General features: G+C 31.5%; 1 long non-coding RNA gene across 1 annotated transcript; it reads right to left on the bottom strand.

Moving 5' to 3' along the window:
* Window positions 1–4,950: 4,950 nt before the first annotated feature.
* On the bottom strand, window positions 4,951–6,612 carry LOC121216217 (uncharacterized). Its single transcript, XR_005912310.1, has 2 exons — window positions 6,145–6,612; window positions 4,951–5,251 (listed from the first exon to the last, which is right to left on the bottom strand). It is a non-coding gene; the product is annotated as an uncharacterized lncRNA (long non-coding RNA).
* Window positions 6,613–9,199: the final 2,587 nt, after the last annotated feature.

The raw sequence follows: 9,199 nt of genomic DNA, 5'->3' as shown, positions 1-9,199 counted from the left end.
GTGACCATCACATAAATATATCATTATGGTGACAAAACAAAATAAAAGAACTTGGGATATGGCCAAAGTCCTTAGAGCTCTGATTCGCTACATCCTTGATCCATGGATTCTTAAATTTTCGACACCGATGGTTCACTGAAATTTAAATGTGATTTCGTTGGACCGTCAGGATATGAGGATAGCCGTGGTCCATTTCCAAATTGAAAAGCACCAAACCTCTAGTAAAAAATTGTTTTGGAGCTTTTCAGCAATTGGTCAATGTAAATATTTGATGTTCTGTAAAAAATGAAATTTATATTTGTGTAAATATGTAATCATCTAATCTAAATAATATATTCACTTACAGTAATTCTTTCTTTAATGTTTGATGTCCAAAATCTTTCGTCCAATATCAAAAGTTTTGACGTCCAAGTAAGAGGCCCAAAACTTTGGAAACTATGTCCAATAGACCTTATGGATCAAAGTACATGGGCACATAGGCGACTGGTCGAGGCTGTGTTCCTGTTTCATCGTCTCAAGGCACTGGTCCAACTGGTATGCAGGCTTTTTTCTATCCAAGTCTTGGAATGTGGTTGGTCTGGATGTTACAGGGTATTGTTTAGATTTCTTTTAATCCCAAAGGTAAAAAACACACTACGCATAACCAGGTTTAGGTTGTGTAATGTTTTATACAAAATAGTTTCTACAGTGATTATTAATATGTTCAAAATTGTGTTGGGAGGCACATAATGTTTTTGTTCCTGTACGGTTGATTTCAGATACTGCTTTGGATGCATTCGAGATTTTGCACACAGAAGATTGGGGACTTGTTGAAGCTTTGCTTTGAAATTAGAGATGTAAGCGAAGCATGGATCGGGTTTTAATCAAGATGTAATTTCATTGATGGTGTAGAGGACAACTTTTCGGACCAATTATAAAATGTCACGTGTCAAGTTGAAAATTTCTTGAATTAAAATGGTGACATCGTGTACTTTGCTATAATTATTTTTCATTGATTATTTTAAATTAATTAAGAGGTAAATAATAAAATTTTATAGTACCACTAACTAAATTATTTAAATGATAACACTAAATAATTATTTTATTTCTAACTAATTAAATTAATGTGATAAATAATAAATAAAATATTTGTGGATCTAATGCATGCATGGATGGGTTAAAATTTATCAAATTAATTTCACCAAAACCGTCAATTTTCAAGTCTAGAAGATTAGTCAATCTGCGACAATTTTTTTATGGGATCCAACTATTTCTCGCTCGAGATGCCTTTTGACCGATGAAAGAGCTATCTCTTTGTAACGACCCGATTTTCAGTGGGGTCGGAAATTACGATTTTGGGACACCATTTCCGTAAATTGAGTCCGTAAATATTAAATAAAGATATTTATGGAGTTATTATATAGATGAATTAAAATTTGGATGGTCAAATTAGCCAAAATTGTGTTTAATTAGGGCCCAAGGACTAAATTGTAAAATCTAATTGCTATATATTTTTAATTAGGAAATGACTTGGGGACTTCAATTGCAATTAGCCAAAGGTTCGAAAAAACAATTAAACCATGTATAAGTAAGAATTAGTGGACGGTAATGATGTTAGTTGATTAATTAAGTAAATTGTGATTAATTCATGTGAAAACATGATTGATTAAACTAATTAACTAGTAATCCTAGTATAAAAGTAAAATTGATGGATGGAGAGATGATATGTCATCTTCTCCAACTGAACAAAACAAAGAAATCAACCAAGGAAGACGCTATTGTTAGGGTTCATACTATTCGGCCTTTAGTTCAAGTAAGTCTCTAGCCATTTTTCTTTTATTTATATGGAAATTGAATCATGAGAGTTTGATTTAGCTAGCCCATGTACTAATTTGTAAAAATATTAAAGTTTTAGAAAGTCACCACTGTTAAGAATTAGATGAAATTGGTGTGAAATTGTTAGAAATTAAATTTAGATTAAGAAAATGACTAAATTGTAAACCTTAATTGTTAGTTTCGTACATTAGGGGCCAAATTGAATGACATATAAAAAAAGTCATGAAATTTTAGTAGGAATAGAAAATAGGAGGTCTTTAATGAGTAACTGTGAAATCAGATTTCAATCCGAAGCTTCAGATCGAAAGTTATGTTTGTCCCGAATTTAGGGATTAAATTGAATAAATTATAAAATGTGCTTGATATTGTGGTTGATCTCGATTTGAATTTAATTTGATAATATTATATGTTTTTTTTGTGATTTTATTTAGCTAACGTTGACATGGAACCGTTCAGAAGGAAAAGAAAATCGAAAGTCGTCAATGAGTAGCTCGAAAATTCAATTTACATTTCTATGATTTAGGATCAATTTAATTATTGCATATTGATGAAATTTTTCATTATATAATGTTGAGGTGATTTGTCAATGGTTATTTGAATTGAATTGGTATGGTTGGGATTAATTATCAAGACATGGACTAAATTGAATAGAATAGAAAATTGTATGATTTCATTGATGTATGATAATCGGTATGAAATTAAGTTCAAACATGTTGTATTATATGATGAATTGATGGTTAATTGGATGTGATAAAGTATGAATTGAACTATGAATTGGAAATTTGGTTACCCTATTAACTGTTTAAACCGAGTCAAATATAGTTAGCATGCCATAAGATCAGATTATTGATTGAAAACCACTATTGTTGGACAACCCGGGGTGGTTGATTGTACATATAAAGTCATCGTTGTCGGACAACCCAAGATGACAGATCCATGTATCTGTTATGATTCCATGTCTGGTTAATAGGGTTATAAACATACAAGTTCATTAAATGATGAATGAAATGAAATGAAATTGAAATGTGATCTTTGACAATGTGCGAAAGAATTGAAAACAAGTCCTAAGGGTCAAATGATATGAAAGAGGAGTTAGGCTCGAAAATGGTTGATAAGTATATATGAAATTGAATATGAGTATACAAATGTTGTTGTTGGAAAATGAATAAGATTAATTACATAAATATGACAATGCGTATTATTTGGTAGTTTGTGAAATGAATGGTAAATAGCAAGTTGGTTTGCATACATAGACATGAATACGATCACTTCTGGGTAAGTAAGTAATGAGAAATGTCTCATAATAAAGCCTTTGGTACGACAGCTATAATGCTAACCAGACTGGAATATCACGGACTGAAAACAAGTGTAAGACCATGAGGTAGAGGCCCATGGAAGCTTGGTATGATTTGGAACCATTCATGGTGTAGCCTCTAGTAAGATGAGGATGGAAAGGCAGAACACGATACATGAATGTGTGTAAGACCATGTGGTTAAGACACATGGCATGATATGATATGTTTGTAGATATGTTCATGGTGTAGCCTTTGATGATGTGTAAATCGAAATGGCAGATCACAATACATGAAACTCTGTATAAGACCATGAAGGGAAGACCTATGGCATTTTCTATGAAGTTCACCGGGACAGTAAACACGAGATTTGTATGATGTCCGTATGGCGTGTTTTATTTGGCATGTGATTTGTCCAGAATGTCTGGTAAGATTTGAATATCTTTTTTATGGTAAGGTATGAATAAATTCTGATAGTTTTGTAATAAGTATGGCTAGGATAAGGTATTGGTATGCTCAAGGTTAAGAGTTGAGTATGATTTGTGAATTAATTGAATAAGTTATTGAAAAGAACTGTGTATCTGCATGATGATAAAGGTATCTGCCATAATGATTTGAAAATGTTGGGTATATATTTGTATATGTGTAATTTAAGGATCTGTTATTTTGAGTTTATCTGTGTTATGAAATGATTGAATCAGAGTTAATTGGAATTTGTCATATCAGGGTTGTGTCTGAGATTTAATGACTTTTCCTGAAATCATATGAAATTTGGAATATGGGTATTTTGATTATATGTGGTTTTGAAAGTAATCGACGTGGAACTTTTTTGATGATCTATGTAGTATATCATAAGTGTGGGTTTGGGGTGATATTGAATTAATGAATAATTTGAGTAACAAGATATTCTATAATAAGTTATGTATAAGTATTCACCAAATGTGTCGTATCTGGCCGTGAACTATGTTCGTGAACAATTTATTTGAGTAGTGTGTAAATGTTAGAATCTAGCCCATATGAAATGGATCCTGAGGGTATGGTTTGTTGAGAAGTTCTTGAACAACAAAGAGAATCAAGAAATGTAGTAAAGAATCTTCAATAGTTAGGTAAGAAAGGAGTGGTATCATAAGAGTACGATAGCTAGCGAACATGTGTGAATCAAATTGTAGTGGTATCCACCAGACTAAATGGTTCGGAAGTAAGGTTGGGCTCAGAAGTTGTCATAAGAAAAGAAATTATCCTTCAAGGTAATTTTGTTATTAAGCTCACTAAGTTCTCCTGAACTTGCAGCGTTTGTTATTGTTTCAAGTGTATGGTATGATTTTGCGCCAAGAGGGACGATGTCAGGTGTTCGCCAAGGTAGCGGCGAAGTGGGTTATTATGCCTACAGTGGATATGTAGCATAGTTAGGACTATGATTTATGAGTCTGTTTTTAATAAACTTCTATTTTGTAAAGATCTATATAAAGTCTGATGTAACAAGATATTCTATAATACTTCCCATTGTTTTCATATGATAAGTTTTCAGTGAAAATGTTAAATAAAATAATTAGAGAAATGAGAAATTGTGATCTGTTTTGTTAAATTGTTAAGGATTTTGCGTGGTTACACCCAAGACCCAGACCTAGCGAATTGGATCAGGTTGAGGGCGTTATAGCATAAATGCATTATTATCCTCTAACACTCCATAGTGTATGTTCATGACCCTGAAGGAATTAGAGTTAAGAATGTGTACTTGACACTTAAGGAATTAGAGAATTGTCAAATAAAATGAGCTCAATGCTAAAACTTCCTTTGACACAAACGAATTCTATAGCATGCCAACTATTCTTGAAATTCTATCTGACACTTTTTAATTGGGCATTCTCATTATCATCTATCATAGAAGCATAATTCAACATAGTTCTCATCATGGTATCAAAATCACAATTGCATATTCATGTTCACCATTAAACTAATCAATTCCAAAGTCATCAAACATAATCATACTTTTCATGCCAACAATCATCAACAACAATTGCATAAGCTTAGCTACTTAATAGATTTATGTAAGGAAACCAAATTATATTAGCAGAAACCAAAGTCGCCACTCAACGATCACTTTCTTATTTCCTTGCCTTTAGAGGTTTTGGCTTCGTCTTTGACTACATAGAATAATTTGAATATTAAAATGAAATTAGTCACACACATTCAAACATAAAAACCATCTAAACAAAACATGAAATGCATTTTCCCCATACTTAACCAACTAAGATTTTAATATCCAAAATTCTCGTAACTCACAATTTTTCTATTCAAATCTAATTCCGACTTTAGAACTATTATCTAGGAACTTCAAGTTATCCAAAAACACGACTATTATTCAAAATTCTCATCGTTCTCTCTCTAGCGTCCAAGTGTTCACCAATGGTAGCTAATCTAACCCTTAACAATTCTTACATCTAATGGATAGGCTACTTATATCTATAGCTAATAATTTAACAAAAGTCAAAAGAAAATGCTCTTCTTGCCTTCAAGATGGTTCACGGCAATAGGAGAAGAACTCATGCAAATTTTCTTTCTCGTTTTTTTCTTTATTGTTTTCGTTTGGTAGTGATGAAGATGACTACTTCATCTTTTTTTTTATTTATTTGTTCATTAAGTTTAATTAGTGGAAATCAATGGCCATTTTCAATGTCATCCAGTGATTTTAAGTGGTTGCAAAATTGCACCCAAGGGCTTCGATTAATTACTTATTAAATCCTTCAAATGTTTTGCTATCTTATAATTAAGTCCTTGTGCTTTGATAATTGACTTCTTTAAATAATTACTTAATAATTTCCCTTTCAATTCTAGTTCTCGCTCCGAAAACCTCTTTGTTTAATTTTCAGAACGACTTAGTTTAAGAAATTCTACCCCCACAACTGAATTTTTTGACATCGACAAAAATGAAGTCGAGTTCCATCAGTCATTTTCCACATTAAGGCTAAAATGAAGATAAGGGCCTTGACATAAATTCAAACCACTCATCAGTTGAGTATATTCAATGCAAAATTACCTTTAATTGGATATAAAATGGATCACTTTAAAATGCCTCTGAGGAAGAACATGTTGATGTTAACTTCATGCCAGTGCCTAGACCATCATGGAAAAATTTTACTTAGAGCTTGCTGCTGCTACTGATAGTTTCAGTCCTAGTATGCAATTACATTTTAAGCTTAGTTTTTTCCTCTCTCTCTCTCTTTTTTTTTTTTTGTTTTCAAATTCACCCTTCAGGCTTTCTTGGGGAAAGGGAGGGTGCCCTTTGTTTGGTAATTCCTTGTAACTGAAAATATGGATGGTAGGTCTATCCATGTGGTAAGATTGTTACAGGTTAGTTGTCGCCATGTGTAGTACTGCGTGATTCTGCAATGACATTTTCTTTGCTATGATTGTACGAGTTTATTATGCTATAATGGTCTCTTTGTGGTCCTTATGGAGGGTCCATAGCGGATGGTGTCTAGGACGGCTCCAAGATGACTCAAAAGAGATCACAGAAGATGGAGAGACATCACAAAGGGTATCTAGCGGAGAATTGCCCGTGAGTTATATACAGCAAAGGGTCATTACTAAATTGTCCCATGTTCTGCCACTTATCATGGTGGTGTAGGGTATAAGAGAGGTGATAAGTACTTTGTATGGATGTTTCCGTATTTGTTTCTGTTACTGGAATGAATGAAGGAATGAGTTTTTTTCTGGCAAAAATAAATTTGATTGGATTAATGCAGACAGATTAAACTAGTTTTTTTTGTTCTTCTTTACGTAATAATTGATTGATTATCAAACTTAAACAAAGTATATATCTGTCATGCACGTGACAGAGTTGCTGATAGAAGCTAAATGGAATATTATACTTGAATGATTCCACTTACTACGTGTATACTTAATAGTTTTCTTGTCCTCCTTCCAATGAATAGAAAAGAGCATGCTGAAATCTGTAAGAAAGATCCAGCATGCCACAAGGTTCCGAACTATTAGCCACTCTAGGTAATATGTATCTAATAAATGGAACCATTACAATTAAATAGCTGAATCTAGTATACTATATACTACTTAAAATCTGTAAAACAAGGTTGTTATTTCACCTAACCCTTAAAATAAAGACGAATGTCTAACCTAACTCCACCTTGGACCTTGGTTAACTTGTTTAATTAATTATAATGAAGAAAATGCATGCTTACTTTGAGTAGAAAATTCATTACAGGCTAAGTACAAACAATATGATTCTGAATTTGAGTAATTGCGGTATATATTTGCTTGCGTAGTGGTGTTTAATATAAAAGTTCTTTTTAAAAATTTCATGACCTTTTCTACATATGGACTATCATTAATGAAGAACAAAGGTAAACTAATAGTCGAAACGTTTTCACTAAGAAAATTGAATCTTTTTCGTTTGGTTGCTGCTACATAAAGCTTTGAGATGTATCATAATGATTTTAAAATGTTCAACTTAATTAGGATAAGATATCATCAATTAGTGTTAACCATTAAGTACAATTGGATTAATAGATGAAAGTAGGTGATGCTTTGTACGAAAGAGCACCTTGGGTGAAGGTAAAGGAGGAGATTTTTTGTAAGAGAGTTTAGGGTTGAAGGAGAAGTGTGCATGCGAGTTGTTTGCATGATCTTTTTTATAATGGAAGATAAGCTTAGTTACGTCTTGATGTTGAAAAAAAAATGGTTTAAAAACGATTTTTTGTCATAGTGAAAAATTACGAATCAAGCGATTTTCTATTGTACCACGAATCTTTTCAAGAGTGGTTTCGAACAATTACGAATCAAACATAAAACTAGAAACAATTTTCATATTTTTGGTAGGAAAGTAAATCTCTCTATAAAAACAGGTAGAATTGTAATTCACAAAAATTATAATTTATACCTAGAAAATAAATTCTTACTATTTTTGAGCAAAATAACAATATCTCAAAATTATGTATTTTTAGCTCTACCGGTGTCATCTATTTATAAGAAGAGATAGAAAAATTCTAGTTGAATTAATAGAATACAAATAATACTTATCCGATAGTTAGACCTTTATTGTATTGCGTCCAATTATATGTGCTTCTTGGGTTTCTAACCCAACAATTTATAATTTAATCCAATCTAATACATGTTTTTCTATTTTCCAAAATAAATATTATTTGCCAAATTAATTTAAATTAATTAATGTTCCAATTAAATAATTTCCTTCACTCAATTCTAATTTCGTTAAAGTAATAGCAACTTTATGATAAAAAATCTGATAAATATATTTAATTTTCATATACAACGGATTCACAATGACCAAATAATTTAATTCTATTTTCAAACTTTAATTATTTAATTAAATAATAATTTGAAAAACTTAAATTAATTCTTAGGTCATTTCCATTCTTAGTGAGAAAACATATTCGTTTCCGAATATAATCAATTTCTCTAAGTTTATCATTTCCGTCCATTTTTGTTTATTTGATTTTTTATACAATTCATTTTGGTTTCAGTTGAAGTGAGCTAGCAGAGGACCAATTGAATATATAAAATTAGAGCTCAAATGATTTATAATTAAGTTTTAGCTTTTTGCCTATTAATTATAAATTTATTTAGTTATGAAATCATTCCACTATAGTATCGTGATTAAGCTCTCTCTAATTCCTTATCATTACGAAAGTTACTCGATCAGTGCTTACCCAATGACCTTGTCATAAGTCTGCTACTCTCATAGGATATCCTTAATCTCTTTGGGATAAATTTGTTCTCCTAATATGATCTTATTTTATCTTATGGTAATCATTACATCTTCTTTCATGAAAACTAAATTACTATCAAATAGTAATTAAGTCATTTATTACAAAGACAAACGACTCATGTCCACATTTACTTTTGTGAATAATGATACATACTACAAAAGTCGTATACCCAAAGCACCAGCTTTCGGTTCATTATATATTTGAAATCAAGTTTTTATTTATATCAAAGTATTCAAGTCAGCATACATAGTCCAACATCATCCACTCAAGATTAAGGTATGTCACACCATGAACTTTACAAATCAATAAATCCATAAGCAGATTCATGATCTATTCTATTTGGGTCTT

Source organism: Gossypium hirsutum, chromosome D04, assembly GCF_007990345.1.
Source record: "Gossypium hirsutum isolate 1008001.06 chromosome D04, Gossypium_hirsutum_v2.1, whole genome shotgun sequence".
NCBI lineage: Eukaryota > Viridiplantae > Streptophyta > Magnoliopsida > Malvales > Malvaceae > Gossypium > Gossypium hirsutum.
Note: the sequence above shows the minus strand (reverse complement) of the source record. Positions and strands in the feature narration are given on the sequence as shown.